The sequence below is a fragment of the Malus domestica genome, chromosome 04 (genome assembly GCF_042453785.1).
Source record: "Malus domestica chromosome 04, GDT2T_hap1".
NCBI classification, from domain to species: Eukaryota; Viridiplantae; Streptophyta; class Magnoliopsida; order Rosales; family Rosaceae; genus Malus; species Malus domestica.
In genome coordinates, this window is record NC_091664.1 from 486,459 (window position 1) to 502,939 (window position 16,481).

At 40.8% G+C, this 16,481-nt stretch overlaps 1 pseudogene; it reads right to left on the bottom strand.

Moving 5' to 3' along the window:
• Window positions 1–8,130: 8,130 nt before the first annotated feature.
• On the bottom strand, window positions 8,131–8,684 carry LOC103443573 (uncharacterized; annotated as a pseudogene).
• Window positions 8,685–16,481: the final 7,797 nt, after the last annotated feature.

Sequence of the window (16,481 nt, forward strand, 5' to 3'; positions counted from 1 at the left end):
TCGGCCAATGCCGACAGTTCGAACAAGGCCAAGGAATGGGAACAACAAACCAAGGCACCCGAAAATTCAACAGAAACCGCCCCTCGAAGCTCTAACCGTTTTCAGAATTCTTCTCGTGGACCAAACAATATAAACAACTCTTATACCAAGTTTCGGGGAGAGAAGTGCTACAAGTGTGGTAGCTTTGAGCATGCCACCGGTGTTTATAGGGGACACAAGACAGCAGCCCTAGTGGAAGAAGAGCCGGAGATAGTAGAAGAGGGTGTGATCGAAGAAGATTATGAGGAGGAAGGTGATGAACTTACCCTAGTGCTTCAATGGGTCTTATACTCAAAGCTTAATGAAAACACTCAAAGACACTAGATTTTTCGATCCAAGTACACGGTTAATGATAAAGTTTGCCAATTGGTGTTAGATGGCGGCAGCTGCGAGAATTTTGTGTCGCGAAAATTGGTAAATCACTTTCAGTTACCAACCAAGAAACATCATCACCCCTATCTTGTGGGTTGGATTAAGAAGGGATCGAGTGAGAAGGTGACAGAAACTTGTAAAGTTCCTATATCAATCGGCAAACATTACAAAGATGAAGTAATTTGTGACGTTATAGACATGGACGTCACTCATGTGTTACTAGGCAGGCCGTGGATGTGGGATAGAGACGTCACGCACCGCGGTAGAGAAAATGTTTACAGATTTACATGGGGAACGCATTTGATTACCATGTCTTCCAACGACCGATCTTCAGTTGCAGAAACTAAAGGAGCCGAACCGAAGTTGTTTACCTTAATCAATTCTGAGAGGGAAATAACGGCAGAAGTCAAGGAAACCAAGCAACTTTGCATGGTTGTTATGAAAGGTTTACTTGCAGCTGAACCTATTTTTAAAGCTTCATCGGTTCCTCCACAAGTGCAGGAAATATTGCAGGGTTTTGATGAGTTGTTTTCGGAAGAGCTGCCAAATGAATTACCACCTATGCGGAACATCCAACATCAAATTGACCTAATCCCTGGGGCCAATCTACCCAATTTACCACATTACAGGATGAGCCCAAAAGAGAATGAAATCCTGCGTGAAAAAATTGAAGAGCTACTCCATAAAAGATTTATTCAGGAAAGTCTAAGTCATTGCGCTGTTCCTGTGCTTTTTATTCCAAAGAAAGACAAGTCATGGAGGATGTGCGTTGATAGCAGGGCCATCAACAAGATCACGATCAAGTACCGTTTCCCTATTCCTCGTTTGGATGACATGCTAGATAAGTTATGCGGTGCAATGATATTCTCCAAACTAGATTTACGGAGAGGGTACCATCAAATTAGAATTAAACCAGGGGATGAATGGAAAACGGCATTCAAAAGTAAGGATAGATTATATGAATGGCTAGTTATGCCGTTCGGACTATCAAACGCACCCAGCACCTTTATGCGATTCATGAATCAGGTGCTACGACCTTTTATCGGTTCTTTTGTTGTTGTTTACTTTGATGATATTCTCATTTATAGTAAATCCAAACTTGAGCATTTGGAGCATTTAATGATGGTGTTGGACGTATTGCAGAACAACAAGCTCTTTATTAATCTAAAGAAGTGCAGTTTTCTCACTTCCAAGTTGATATTTCTTGGCTATGTTGTGAGTTCCGAAGGAATTCATGTTGACGAAGACAAAGTAAAAGCGATCCGTGACTGGCTAGCTCCAAAAAATGTCTCCGAACTGCGTAGTTTCCATAGGCTAGCAACGTTTTATCGGCGTTTTGTGCTCAATTTCAGTACCATAGTAGCCCCGATGACCGAATGTTTGAAGAAAGGAAAGTTTCGTTGGGAGGAGGCCCAAGAGACGAGTTTTTCACTGATTAAAGAGAAACTCAGCACTGCTCCAATTCTAGCCTTGCCTAATTTTGATAAAGTTTTTTAAGTCGAGTGTGATGCCAGTGGAGTGGGAATTGGTGCTGTTTTTTCTCAAGACAAACGGCTCGTAGCCTTTTTCAGTGAGAAGCTTAGCGACGCTCGTCAAAAATGGAGTACATATGCTCAGGAATTCTATGCCGTCGTCCGCGCCTTACGCCAATGGGAACACTACCTTGTGGGTAATGAGTTCGTCCTTTACACTAATCATCAGGCTTTAAAATGGGTGAACAGTCAGAAGAGTGTGGACAAGATGTATATGCAGTGGATGATTTATCTCCAGAAGTTTCCTTTTGTTATTAAACGTAAGTCTGGAGTCATGAATCGAGTGGCCGATGCGTTGAGTCGTCGGGCACAACTTATAATAACGTTACAACAAGAAATTGTGGGGTTTGAGTTTCTGGCCGACATGTATGAGAATGATGAGGACTTCAAAGGTATTTGGGCTTCTTGTCTACGCAATCATCCAACTTCAGATTACCATGTATCAGATGGTTTTCTCTTTCGCGACAACGCTTTGTGTATCCCACGGTGCTCATTGCGAGAAAAACTCATCCGTGATTTGCATGGTGGCGGTTTAAATGGACATTTGGGGCATGACAAAACGATCGCGAGCTTGATTGCACGATACTATTGGCCTCAACTCAAGAGAGATGCTAGCACTCTTGTTCGCAGGTGCTATGTTTGCCAAACTTCTAAAGGTCAGTCTCAAAACACCGGTCTTTATATGCCTTTGCCTATTCCTGAAGATATATGGCTAGACCTCTCTATGGACTTCGTGTTGGGACTCCCTCGCACCCAGATGGGTGTTGATTCTGTCTTTGTGGTGGTTGATCGTTACTAAAAAATAACTCACTTTATTGCCTGTCGAAAAACCTCTAATGCTGTCCACATTGCTCAACTTTTCTTTCGCGATGTTGTGCGACTCTATGGGGTGCCGCAGTCTATTACTTCTGATCGTGATTCAAAATTTCTCAGTCATTTTTGGATTACTTTGTGGAAATTATTTGGTACCGATTTGCGACGTAGTACTACAGCTCACCCACAGACGGATGGTCAAACCGAGGTTACAAACCGCACCTTGGGTAACATGGTTCGTAGTGTTTGTGGCGACAAGCTAAAACAACGGGATCTTGCTCTTCCTCAAATTGAATTTGCCTACAACAGTGCTATTCATAGCGCAACTGGCAAGTCTCATTTCTCCCTAGTGTATACTTCTGTCCCCAAGCATGTCGTGGACCTCGTCAAGCTCCCTAAGGGTCTAGGTGTGAGTGTGGCTGCTCAAAAGATGGCAGAAAGCATCCAAGCTGTTAAGGCAGAGGTTCGTGAGCGTCTGGCACGGACAAATGCAAAATACAAAACGGCGGCTGACCAACATCAGCGTTCCCATGTGTTTCAGGTCGGTGATGTTATCATGGTGTTTTTGAGGAAAGAACAATTTCCCGTCGGAACTTACAGCAAGCAGCTGAAGCCTCGCAAATATGGACCCTATACAATTATACAGAAGATTAATGATAATGCTTATGTTGTGGATCTTCCTCTTTCTATGGCATTTCTCTTACCTTCAAAGTTGCTGATTTATTTGAGTTCCATTCAGATGATGAGCCATTGTATCCGGATGCTAACTCGAGGACGAGTTCTTTTCACGAAGGGGAAACTGATGTAGAGCAGCTAGCCGAAAAAATAGAAAAAACAACTGAAGTGCCGCAAATCCGAGAGCACAACAGCAACCAAGTCTGATAGTTTTTTTTATTTTTTATTTTCGTTTCTTTTTGTTTTAGCCATTCTAGAGTTTGTTTCATTGTAGACTATAAATATACCTTTTTGGCGTATTGTGAGGGACTTTTGATTTCCCATTAATTAAAATCGAGAATAATTCTCTCAAGCTTCTGGTGTTCCAGATTCTATCTAAGGGTGACCGTTCGTGATCCATTTTCTTGTATCTTCCGCTGTGTCAGTATGGATTACAATAGATCGGCAAGGGAGTTCTTTGTGGATGCAGCCTTTGCCATTTTGCTATCTGTTTGGCTGAGAGGGTATTGCCCTCTATTGTTGTGAGGGATGTGAGACTCTATGTTTTCCTCTCTTTAGTGAAGGTAAAGAGGATCCCTTTTATAGAGTAAGGGTTTCCTTCTCTTACATGGGTTATTGGCTCAATAATGAGGCCCAAAGACGAGGCCCAATATATGGTACCAACAGGAGTCCCCCAAGTTTTCAGTTAAAAGAGTCTTTTGGCTTGAGACTTCAAATCCAGTCCATGTGTGGGCCGAAGTGACTAGATATTGTCCTAAACCAGTACTCAACAAAAGGCAATGCTCAACATAAAGCAATACTCGGCTAGATGTATCACACATTGTGAGACTGCTTGGTTGGATGTGATGCTCGTTGCAAGGTTGCTCAGCTAGAGGTTATGCTCGCGACGAAGAGGTTGCTCGGCCGGAGGTGATACTCATTGAGAGGCTGCTCGGCTAGAGGCTATGCTCGCTGCGAGGCGGCTCGGCTTGTGGCGTTCCTCATTGCAAGTATGTACTTTATGTCAACGTGCACTCAGTATGAGTTAATTCTCGACATGATTCGGGTCCGCTTATCGGGTTTGCATATTGGGTCTATGTGTCGGATCCGCAGATCAGGTCCGCAAGTCGGGTCTTTGAGTCGGGGCCATACGTAGGGTCATCGAGTCGGGGCTATCTGTAGGGTCTTTGAGTTGGGTCCAGGCACATAGATGTCCAAATAAGCGAGTATCCGAGCAAGTGGGTGTCCGGTCAGACAAGAGATCATCGTTCGGACTAAATCTTTGTCACCATAAGCATGTGGCTCAGTGATCTATAGGCTGATCAGTAGTGTCGGTATGCTTCTTTAATCAGCAACAATGTTGACCAATGGATCTAGCTGCTCAATAATTCCTGACAATAAATGACAGTATAAGTATGACCATATAATGAATAAATCAAATTGACAAAGTTTGTCAAGGCAAAATATTGTACTATGTGCCTTCTATGAATAAATAATTTATTCAATCGTGTGGTAAATCACATGTTGTATAAGTGGCATAGTTTAAAGGCAATCATATATTACTAGGTAATGAATAATATATATATATATATATATATATATATTATATTTTCATTCAAGTTGTTGATATCCAATTTGGTCATATGAGGTGATAAAATAATTATATAATGTGAATGGTGTAGTGGGCTGTAAAGGAATATAAAGATGCTTTTATCTTCCTTGTACATTGCACACAACAGTAGTCATGTAGTTTTAATATAATGACAATGGGGATGCATTATATATACACAGATCATAAAAACAGATAACATATTGCTAATTGTAAAGCAAAAGCTGTAAAGCAAACGCAGATATAAACGTTGTAAAGCAAATGCATGATGTGATCTCCTGTTAAAGAATTTACACACAGATGTAAAGCAAAAGGATCTTATCAAAATAATGATAAAGTAATAAAATAATAAAGAAAATGATCTTATCTCCTTCATTGCTTTTCTCGTGGCTTTTTCAGAAAATGGGCATGGGGGAACATGCACTCCCCTTCATGATGAAAGTTTCATCATTTTTGAAGAGTTGAGATAGCTAATAGAAGAAAGGACAGAGTTACCGGACAAGTTGGAAGAGGAATTCCTAATTCTTACACGGATGAGACCAATCACATCTGATCAGTGAAAAAATCTGACACCAATCATTTACGAGTGAGTATTACACCAAGAATTAATTGACAAGCGGATGAGTTTCAGAAGTTGGTGGGCATCTTCTGGTACGCTCGCCTTTATCGCACTTCTGGTGCGCTCGCCTTTATCGCACCTGAGGAAGGTGGAGATGTCGGGCACAACGGGACCACCAGGGACAACGAGGTTGCGGGTCCGCTGTGCCACCAACCAATCGTGACACGCCCCGATCCCGATGTCCTCGTGACATTAGGATGATCACGTGCTGGCCGACACCCAAAGGGTGACGAAAGCCATTTAAATTAAGTAAAAGCTCATAAATAAGCTAAAACAGGCAGCAGGACTAGCCACATAATACTAAAATTCAACTTCTAATTAATAAAATTAGGATCAACGCATAATGTCAGAGCATACGTCTATTACAGAGTACAAACAGAATTTAAGATAGAGATGTGCTATATTACAATGGATATCGAAGCAGAGGAAATATAGCACTAGATCACTGGTAGGGAAAAGCCTCGTAGCTTAAATCGTAATCCTCGTTCGTAGGTCCTGAAGGGGGCGCAAAACAAACATGAGTGGACCAATTTGATATAAATATAAAAAAAACAGTTATCAACATACTAACCCCCAGGTTTATGAAAACATATATATAATGTAAAACATAGGTTTCCCAAAACCTAGCATGATGTGCAGTATCTCAAATTCATAACTTGTATAAGTAATAAACTAGTGAATTGTCTGATAACCCCCAGGCCCCATGCCAGCTCCCCGTCTCTGAGCAGACAATCAGAGGAAAATACACTACATGCCTCTTACCGGCTCCCCATCCCTGGTCTTAAATGCCAGAGGAAACACCCTCTAGGCCCTATGCTAACACCAAACTGTCGCCCGGGACGGACCAGAATCTATCCCTACGTCCCGTAGCGGAAAGGACCACTAGGTAAGTACAAAACCACATAACATATATATATTGAAAAACAACTTCGTAGTATAAAGTCATCCATCATCTATACTACAAAGAGGTGTTCTAAACATGTTCTAAATATCATATCGTCATCCATCGGATATTCTATAAGAACATGGGTTATAGGAAAAATAGTAATAATTCAATCTAGCCTCAGTAAGCATATTATCTCATAAAGTACTTCATAAAACATAAGTATTAAATCATGCTTTTTATGTATGCATTTCTATTCTTAAAACATGCTTTTGAAGGGGTCCACTCACCGTACACCGATGGTGCAAAGCTATACCAAATAGGTATAACGGAATCACCGTTAATAATTGCACCTATTCACATAAAGGAGTACCTTTGGTCAAACTCTATTCAAACGATTGAATTTGGGAAAACAGACTTCAAAAACGGGTCCAGGACGTCGAAATTAGCCTAGGAGAGGTCCTGAACGAAACCCCGAAAAGTTAACTCAAAAAGTCAACGTTGACCGTTGACCGGTCAAAATCAAAGTCAAAGTCAACTTTGACAGTTGACCGTTGACCAAGTCAACAGTCAACAGTCAACTGGTCAGAGGTCAAAGTCAACTGGGCTTGGGGTTTTGGGGAAAAGGGCTTTCAGCCCCCTTAACAGAAAATGGCCCAAAAGGGCCCTAACTCTAATTTAGAAAAAAATAATAAAACCTAAAAAGGTTTTGGGCTTGGGCTAGGGGCTTAATTCTAATGGCCCGAAGGCCTTTTGTCCTAAAACAACTAACAATTAACTAAAACAATTAAAAGGAATTTGGGCTAGGGCTTTTGGGCTTGACTCCCTACTCTGGCCTAAGGCCCGCTTGCCATTGGAACTGGCCTGGGAGGCCTGGTCCCGCCGGAGCACAAACCACCGGAGCTTCACAGCTCCGGCCAACAACCACACACAACCCTAGACCCTGATCTAGGTACCAAAATGAAGAGCAAGACGAGGGGAGTGTTTTTATACCTTCCTTTCATCGTGGAACGGCCAAAGATGGCCGGAAAAACCCCCGAGGTCACCGGAGTTGGGTGTGCTTACACCCGGCTTGAATTCGTCCTACAACCTCCCAAAAACACGAAATACGCTCATTTAAAACTCATTCCAGCAAGGTTCAAGGACGAAATAGAGATAATTAGGGGCTTACCTAACCAGGAAAAAAATAGAAACTCGCCGGAGTTCCTTTCCGGGTTTTACTGGGGTCGCGGGAACGAGAGGGAGAGAGAATGACGAGCTGGTGATGATAAGTGATGTTTCTTCCTCGCGCAGGGAAATGGGTGCGTGCGTGCGATGATGTGTGTGTGTGTTTTCACGGTGTAGAGAAGAGGGAGAGAAGAGAGATATGAGAGAGAGCCAAGAGAGAGAGATAGGACATACTAGAAAACAGAAAAGAAGAAGTTCACGGGGGGGGGGGCAAAGAGAGAAGAATGAGAAATTGCTTGGGGTGCTGCCACGTGGCAGTGTGAGGAAGAAAAGAATCCAAGGCTTTGGATCCTGATTTGGTAGACAAAAAGGATAAAATTGATAGATTAAGAGAGATTTAGGGGAAATTACACAATTAAAATTTTATAAATGGGGGTGGGCGTTACAAATCGTCTTTCACTGTCTTTAGAATCAAAAGCCGGCCATCCGTCCTCTTCGCGTCTTCCCAGACCACGTTGACGTGGCTGCTCAAAAATGGAATTGGCGGACGTGAAATCTGGGGTTGCATCATGCCAAGGGGCCGGTCCACCAACACCGCGAACCGGGTCAGAGAGACCAGGCTGGGCTTGGGCTATCGAAGCAGTGGGGATACCTCATCCGACGGCGTGGCCCAAACCAGGACCTAGCCAAAGCAGCTGCACTGGTTGTCTTAGCACAAGATTCTTCCTGAGAATGTGGGCCCTTGACAGTCATGGAGACAACCTCTTCGCCGTGGAGGAGGACGAGGCCCAGTGTCCGGCGATCATCGCACTCCTCGTTGGTCTTCTTTCCTTTCAGTGGAGGCAACTTGTGAAACTCCTCGTAGTCGCCGATGACGAGATTCATATGGTGATCGAAGGCTATGAACTTACCGACTAGCCGTCTGCAGTCTTGGATTGTCACTCGCATCTGGTAGTTGATGAATTGCAGCATCTTAGAGCTTTTCGACATCGACATTGTGGCGGCTGGTGGTGGCCTCTACCGTCTTCCGCGCTCAGGGCTTCTTGAGGTTTTGGAGACGGAATACGGATGATCAGCTGGGTACACCAATTTACAGACGGAGGCAAAAATAGAGGTGCTCTGTTTTTTCCCTTTACTGACTTAAAAATGAATTAAAAAAGGGAAAAGGAGACGAAAATTCAGAGACATGGATAAAGAATTGGAAGCTATGTGAGGAGAGACAAGAAGACCACGATATATCGCTAGATTTGTATATATATATATATATATATCTCTCTCTCTCTTTCTGTTCTCTGTAGACTATATAGTATGTTTTCAGAAATGTAGAGAGAGAAAGATGAGAGCTTTCTACAGAGAGAAAGAAAGAGGGAGGGAGAGAAAGATCTGAGAATTGTGAAGCTTGTTCGTAGCTGTTGCCGTGACGGGAAGCTGGAGCGGAAGGCATGGGTTTTACGGTGACTGTGCAGGTGTTTGGTTCTTCGGTTTCTGCAGATTCGCGGTGGATACTGTGGTGAGGTTTCACGGTAGTGAGATGAAAAAATGAAAGAGAACCGACATAGCTTTTCGTGTCCTTTCCCACAGATGGCGCCAAATATTGATGCACAAAATCCAGCGGATCTTTGACCAACGTAAATTCGGCCGTGAATCACACAGATGCATAAGAACACAAAGATGTATCGTGGTTCACCCCAATGTTTGGGCTACGTCCACATTGATGTTGATTCCATTTCACTATATGAATGTATGGATTACAATAGATCGGCAATAGAGCTCTCTGTGGATGCAGCTCTTGGCATTTTGCTCTCTGTTTGGCTGAGAGGGTATTGCCCTCTATTGTTGTGAGTGATGTGAGACTCTCTGTTTTCCTCCCTTTAGTGAAGGTGAGGAGGATCCCTTTTATAGAGTAAGGGTTTCCTCATCTTACATGTGTTATGGGCTCAGTAATGAGGCCCAAAAACGATGCCCAATATATGGTACCAACACGTTTCATAATACGTAACCATTCAATCATGTTTTTCATGTATGCATTTCTAATAGAAAAATATGCATTTTTGAAATAGTCCACTCACAGATACTTCGTCATCGAAGAGCCATGTAAACTAGCGAAGACGGAAACGCCATAATAAATGCACCTAAGCACATAAAGGTACCAATTAATAAAACTCTATCATAACTTTTGAATTTGGGAAAATGGATGTCGGAAACAAATTCAGGACGTCGAATTACCCTAAAAGGGGTCCCGGGCAAACTTCGTAAAAGTCAACAAAAAGAATATTCCAGAGAATATTCTATAATGGAACATTCCATAAAATATTCCCTAACAGAATATTCCATCTGGGTTGGGCCGGTTCTACTTGGGTTTTTGGGTTATGGGTTTGGGTTTGCCAAAAAGGTCGGTTCCATGGCCTAAGGGCCTAGGTTGGGGTTTGGGTTCAAAGGGGTTTGGGTTAGGTTACCTTAGGCCGGGTCTGGCCTGTTACACTTACGGATCACCAAACCCTATTAAAGAAGAAGGCCGGCTTGCGATCGAAATTTTCCGAGCTCTAACGGAGCTTAAATCTCAACTAAAAATCACCATATAATATACCGAAATGAAACCCGTGAAGCAAGGAATTGAACCATACCTTCATCGTGGCCGGAAGATGGTCAGAAGACGCATGCAAACCTTCGGCCTTCGCCAGAAAACTGGGGAAAGTCTCCCCGAGTTGGTTTCTTAGTCAAAGTTGGCGGAGCTCGTCGGGAAGTCCAAGCACAGTCATTGTGCTACCATAACTAGAAGGAGAGAGAGATATGGGAGAAAAGATGGTGGTGATCTAAGGGTGTTGTTTAATGGCTCGCTAGAGATGGTAGGGTGGTGTGCGGTGGTGTCGTCTGTGTGTGTAGTTCGGGAGGGAAGAGGAGAGTGTAGAGAGGATGAGAGAGATAAAGTGAGAGGGAAAATGAGACTCACGGGAGGGAAGAGGAGAAATGAGAGTGGTCCCAGGGTACAACCCCAAAAGCAAGTGGGCCCCCCTTGGGCACACCTAATAAGACCCAAAAATAATATTTTAAACAAATATCCCATAGCCCAAATGAATTTACCAAAATACCCTTCCTTTTCATAAAATCTGGGTCGGGTTGTTACACTTGTTACTTTCAAATCCATCAAAATTCATCTTCCAATAAAATCCTAGCAAATCTTTGAAATTTTCACTACACCTAGTGTGGACTAATTTAAAATCATAATCGACTACCTATGGATTTGAATGTATTCTTTAAAATTCATTAATATCCTAATTTGACTACATGATAATTTCAAAATCTTTTAAAATCTATCATTTAAAATCTTAATTGACCATAACCCGATTTTAAACTCTATTGAAATCCTATCAAATCCTAATTTGACTACACCCTTCTTATATATATTTTTATCAAAAACATCATAGAATAGTGCAATTGATGGCCAAAAAAGACGATTCAAAATACAATGTGAATATCGGAAATAAAGGTTGCATCTTACCAGAAAAAAAAAAAATCGCTGCCGAAGGAACGAAACAACCAAAAAACAAGTGGGCCTCTAGAATAAACTTACGAAAAAAGTCACACGAAGCAAAACTTTAGGGTATATACATGACACAAACTAGAGATCAAAAGAAACGCCCAACGGTTTTTCTATCTGCACCACACAACTCTGCTTACCGACGGCAAGAGCCTATGGCCCATCAGACCAAGGCACCAAATTGTTTGAGTTGGGCCATATGCATGTAAATATGTAGGCCCATCAGACTGGGGATTGCACAAACTCTGTGTAGAATGAAATAATGGCGCGTTTACGTAACCGTAATCAAAATAGAGGAATTAGATTGATGAGGAATTGAATTGAGGAGGAATTGAATTGAGGAGGAATTGGATTGAGGATGAGTCAGAATTGGATTCCTGTTGAAGCTATTTACTTAAATGTTTTGGAATCGGAGTAAAAATAAAATCAAATTCATATCAGTTGTTTACTAATTCACCTGAATCGGAATAGAAATCAATATAATTACTAAAATGCCCATTAGTTCTTTATTTTTATTTTTATTTCATCTATATTTACTTTTAATCACATTTTCATTAGTTACTTTAAAATGCCCTCATTCACCTCCTCAGCACCGCCATGGCATTTCTTGCTTTTAACCCCAATCCTCTAACACCACTCTCCCAAATCATCTTCCCAGTTCCCACCCCGCAGAAGAATATACTATTTTAAGAACCTAGCCAAATCCATCTTCCCAGTTCCCACCCCATAGAACAAACTAACATTTTAAGAACCTAGCCTATGCATCTTCCCAGTTCCCACCCTACAGAAAATATTCTAGAAAGCAATCGGAGCCAACGACCAGATGAGCATCAACATCGCCAGCGGCGCGAGCAATTTGGCCAAACCAACATCAAGCCAGGATCTTCAAACCAACGTCAAGCTAGGAACTTCAAGGTCTCGATCGTCAAACCAACTTCAAGTTAGGATCTTTAGTCGCAGATTACCTCAGAGAGCAATTTGGCGGTGTTGCGTCTGTCGAAACATCTACGAAGCCTCTTGATAAGAGGGCATAATAGGAGAAGAAATGTATTCCCGATTCCTTCACCATCCTGGAATCCAAATACCTCACCTATGGAGGGAGTCCAATTCCTCCAATTTCAGGAATTGAATTCCATTTTTCGTGTGGGTCCCATACACTATTGATTCCTCTAAATTGTAGTAAACACAAGAGTTATCCGTAATCGAAATCGGATTCCTTATTTTCATTCTGATTACGGATGCGTAAACACGCTATAAAGCCTTTGAACACCAAGTTTCTGTTTATATAGATATATTTAACGTACGTTTTTAATATATTTATGAGGCACTGTATACTAAATTACAAAGTTTATCGAAATGTCTTTTTCCATAAGGAAAACTAATGAAAATGGCTTGAAAACTTTGAGTTTTAATGATAAGTACAAAATAAAGGGTAAAGTGAATAGTACCAGAATTGATTTTTTAGTGTAAAAATATGGTTTTTCGTTAAAGTGAACAACACCGGGAGTTTTTCGTTAAAATTCCCTTTCCCATATGGACCCTTGGACAATATCATTGACGAATTTTACTTGATAAATCTTTAGCTAACTGATCGAGGGATAAAGAGTATAGTTTGTAAAACAATGTTTACCTTTGTCAACAAGAAAAAAATAATGTTTCCCTTCACTGGATTATTTTGAAAAAGAATTTCCACTCCAATTAAGCATGCATGTTGAATACTTTGAAGGTGCAATTTACATCACCACTCTTTAATTGCAACTTTCACCTTCTAGTACTACAGTTTCATGGTATCCCTTTGCACTTGTAAGTGAGCGATCTTAGGTTCGATTCTCATCAAAAGTGAATTTGAACCACATTATTATGATGTGAGACTTAACTCACCCCCCACCTCTTAATGTAGATAATATCGTTTATTTAAAAAAAAATTGCAACTTTGACCTTTCAAATTAGGGTAGTCGTTGAAAAATCATCCATACGTAGTTTCTCTCTCTTTCCAAACGACTGTGCAGTGGACCGCTCCAGCGACAACCTTCCGATCGGCTGTATCTAGGTTTTATAACCTCTGAATTCTAGGATGGCATGGCATCTATAGACCTTAACCAATGTATCTCTTGACCCTAAAAACTACCAAGCCTACGTGGCGCGCAGGCCGAGTAATTAGTAAGCTAACTACGTTCTTCGGTTGAATGCGGGGCGTGCCAATTCGTCAGCCGAGCTTGGCCGATGAGTAAAATTTGTTGATGTTGCGTTGGGTGCGATGCTGACTTCTAAATCTCGTGACTACGACCGAGAAAGGAACATTTCTCGGCCTCTTGGGTTCTCGAACCTGAAGACAAGGCTACTATTCTTATGAAATTCACAAATCGTCGTCGTCGGATTCGGTCACAGTGATGGTATTCGTCAGAGTAAACTCACGCCGAATCGACACCAAAGTGTAAGGACACAAATACTCAAAGCGGATATATGTCTTAACAATAAACGTGGTTCGGCCATCGAAGTGCCGAACTCTAAATCCCACTTGAGAGTATCCAATCATAAACTAACTCGGTGTGCAATGTGCCAAGCCTAATAAACTATAATACCTCACTTCACCGAGAAGGCTAATGAGATGACCTCGACCAATAAGGATTCGAAAACCCTTCTCGACCAAAACTTGGATAGATAACCAGTCAGCCTCGACGCATTGCTATCTATGCCGATTGAAGATGCTACGAGACCGGCTGGTTCTACGGCGACAGTGCTATTTATGCCGACTGAAGGTATCACCGGTTGCCTTCACAGTGCTGTTTATCCAAACTGAAGGTGTGTCAGCGAAAAAGAAAAGGAAAAAAATCTCAAGGTTGTTGAGAGAATTTGCACAGGGCAATTGTGTGTTGAATTGGAAGGGCTTTGAACGATGCACAACCTCTTCTATTTATAGCACCAAGCACTTTCTAGACCGAGTTAAAACCCTACTCGGATTAGGATTTCTTCTTCTCATCAAACACCATCTCGACCAGTCCTATTTTCACTATGACTTTGAACCCAATCCTTTATCAAACCGGGTTCACTTCTATCCATATCTTTGCTGAGACTTCTTATTGCGTCAGAATTCAATTACTCGTCTCGCAGCTTGACTTGACCGACCTAGGTTAGGAAGCCCATGAACTATACGATCCATAGTAACCTTTTTTGTAAGGTCTTCCGGGCCGAGAATACATCTCGGCCCAAACCAATATTTTGGGCCCAAACAGTATCCTAAAACAAAAAAGATTTACCAAATAAAATGAACTTTTATTTGTGACAATAAAACGAATCCCACTCGCAAAATAATTTTCATTTGTCATTATTATTTATTAAAATTTACACACTTGAACTTGATTTGTCATTTAGCTCAACAAACCGCCAAATCCATGGTGTCCACCCATGGCAGGACATGTTGGGTCGGTTTTGATCGTACAATTTATTGTATTACGAGTTATATTCCACCCACCCAACCAGCTGCCTATAAAACTATTCAGTGAGCGGTGTTAAAAAATTTGGATTTGAATCCTCTCCTGAGCTTAGGATGCTGAACCTCTTGAGCAAATTACGGACCGTTGAATTTTGATTTAACGGTTACAATTATTATAACTTTTAAAAATATCTCTTGTTTATAACCGTTTGATTAAAATTTAATAGCTCGTGTGATTTACTGAGGAGTCTCAACCTCCTAATCTTAGGAGAGAATCCAAATCCAAAATTTAACTCGTGGAAAACTGACCTGCCCAAACTCACTAATCTTAATGGAGTTAATGCGCACAGAATCAATTCATAGTTTTATTGGATCGTAAAAATCTTTCTTTTTCCCTCTCTCAGATAATAATTTTTTCCCTCCTCTTTCTTGTTTTAGGTTTTGTAAAGTTTTGTAAGACGCTGCTCTAGCCTCATGTTCAACTTCATGTCAGCCGCTCCAAATCCAATATCCCTATTTCTTTTCCAAGTTTTAGTTGCATGGTCTTCATTTTTTAGTCCCCGAAAATCAAGGTCACAAAGTATTTTTTTTTCTTTTTTGTGAGTATTGAGGCAAATGCCTCAGTATCCAAAATTGTTAGTTTGTTATAACAGTAAAATGTTAGTTGAGATGAGTAGTGGTACAATATGTAATTAGTCATAGTTAGCTAAGGGTATTGTTGTACAAAGCCAAAGGCTATATATACACTCTAGTGTAATAACATTATCAATTAATGAGAAACATTTTATCCCAATCCAATCTCTCTCTACTTCTCTCTCTCTCTGATCTGTTTTATTAGTCAGGAAGATAATGTTTTCTGCTTACTGTTATAACAAACTAACAATTTTGGATATTGAGGCATTTGCCTCAATAGTGAGTACATCGATATTTTTACACAAAAGGGAATAGGAGTTCGGCAAGTCACAAAGTTTTTAGAAGAGAATTTTAACGAAAAGTTTCCGGTACTGTTCACTTTAACGAAAAAATACATTTTTACACTAAAAAGTCAATCTTGATACTATTCACCTTACCCTTTATTTTGTTTTTATTGTTAAAACTCAAAGTTTTCAAACATTTTTCATTAATTTTCTTTTTTTTTAAACGCTAATTCATTGGTAACCTGCAAATCCGGCCAACTCGAATTGAAATTAAGTTTTCATGGTTGTCTGGTCGACAATAGATTCCATCAAACGATAATCCAGGCAATCTCTTAGGCTTACGGGTCGAAGTGCACACCCATAGCATCGCATGAAAGAGTAAATTGTAGCTATGGTCCTTTAACTTTAACTCAATTGAAGCAATCGTCATTCAACTAAAAATTCATTACCATTGGTCCCACAACTTTAATTCAACTGGAGAAATTGTCCATTAACTTTAATCCAATTGTAGCAATGATCCTTTCAACATAACTCGTTTTGACAAAAATTTTGACGTAGTTAACGAAAATGACCATAATTACACATTTTGATGAGTTGAGAAATCCTAATTATATAAATGATTATTCCAACATAACTTATTTTGACAAAATTTTAACGAAATTGATGAAAATGACTATAGTTATACATTTTGATAAGTTGAAGAACCAATGTAATAGATTTTTAGTTAAAAAATCATTGCTACAGTTTACTCTGCATGAAATGAATGGAAAGGAAAGGTTTGCCAACCAAGCAACCAATAAAAGTTAAAAAAACAGCTTCCCTTGGCTTGGCATCCTGCCACGTCTTCCTCCAACGGCCAGTAATGAGTAGGTCCTTCCAACGCCTCTCAATATTTAATATGCCAG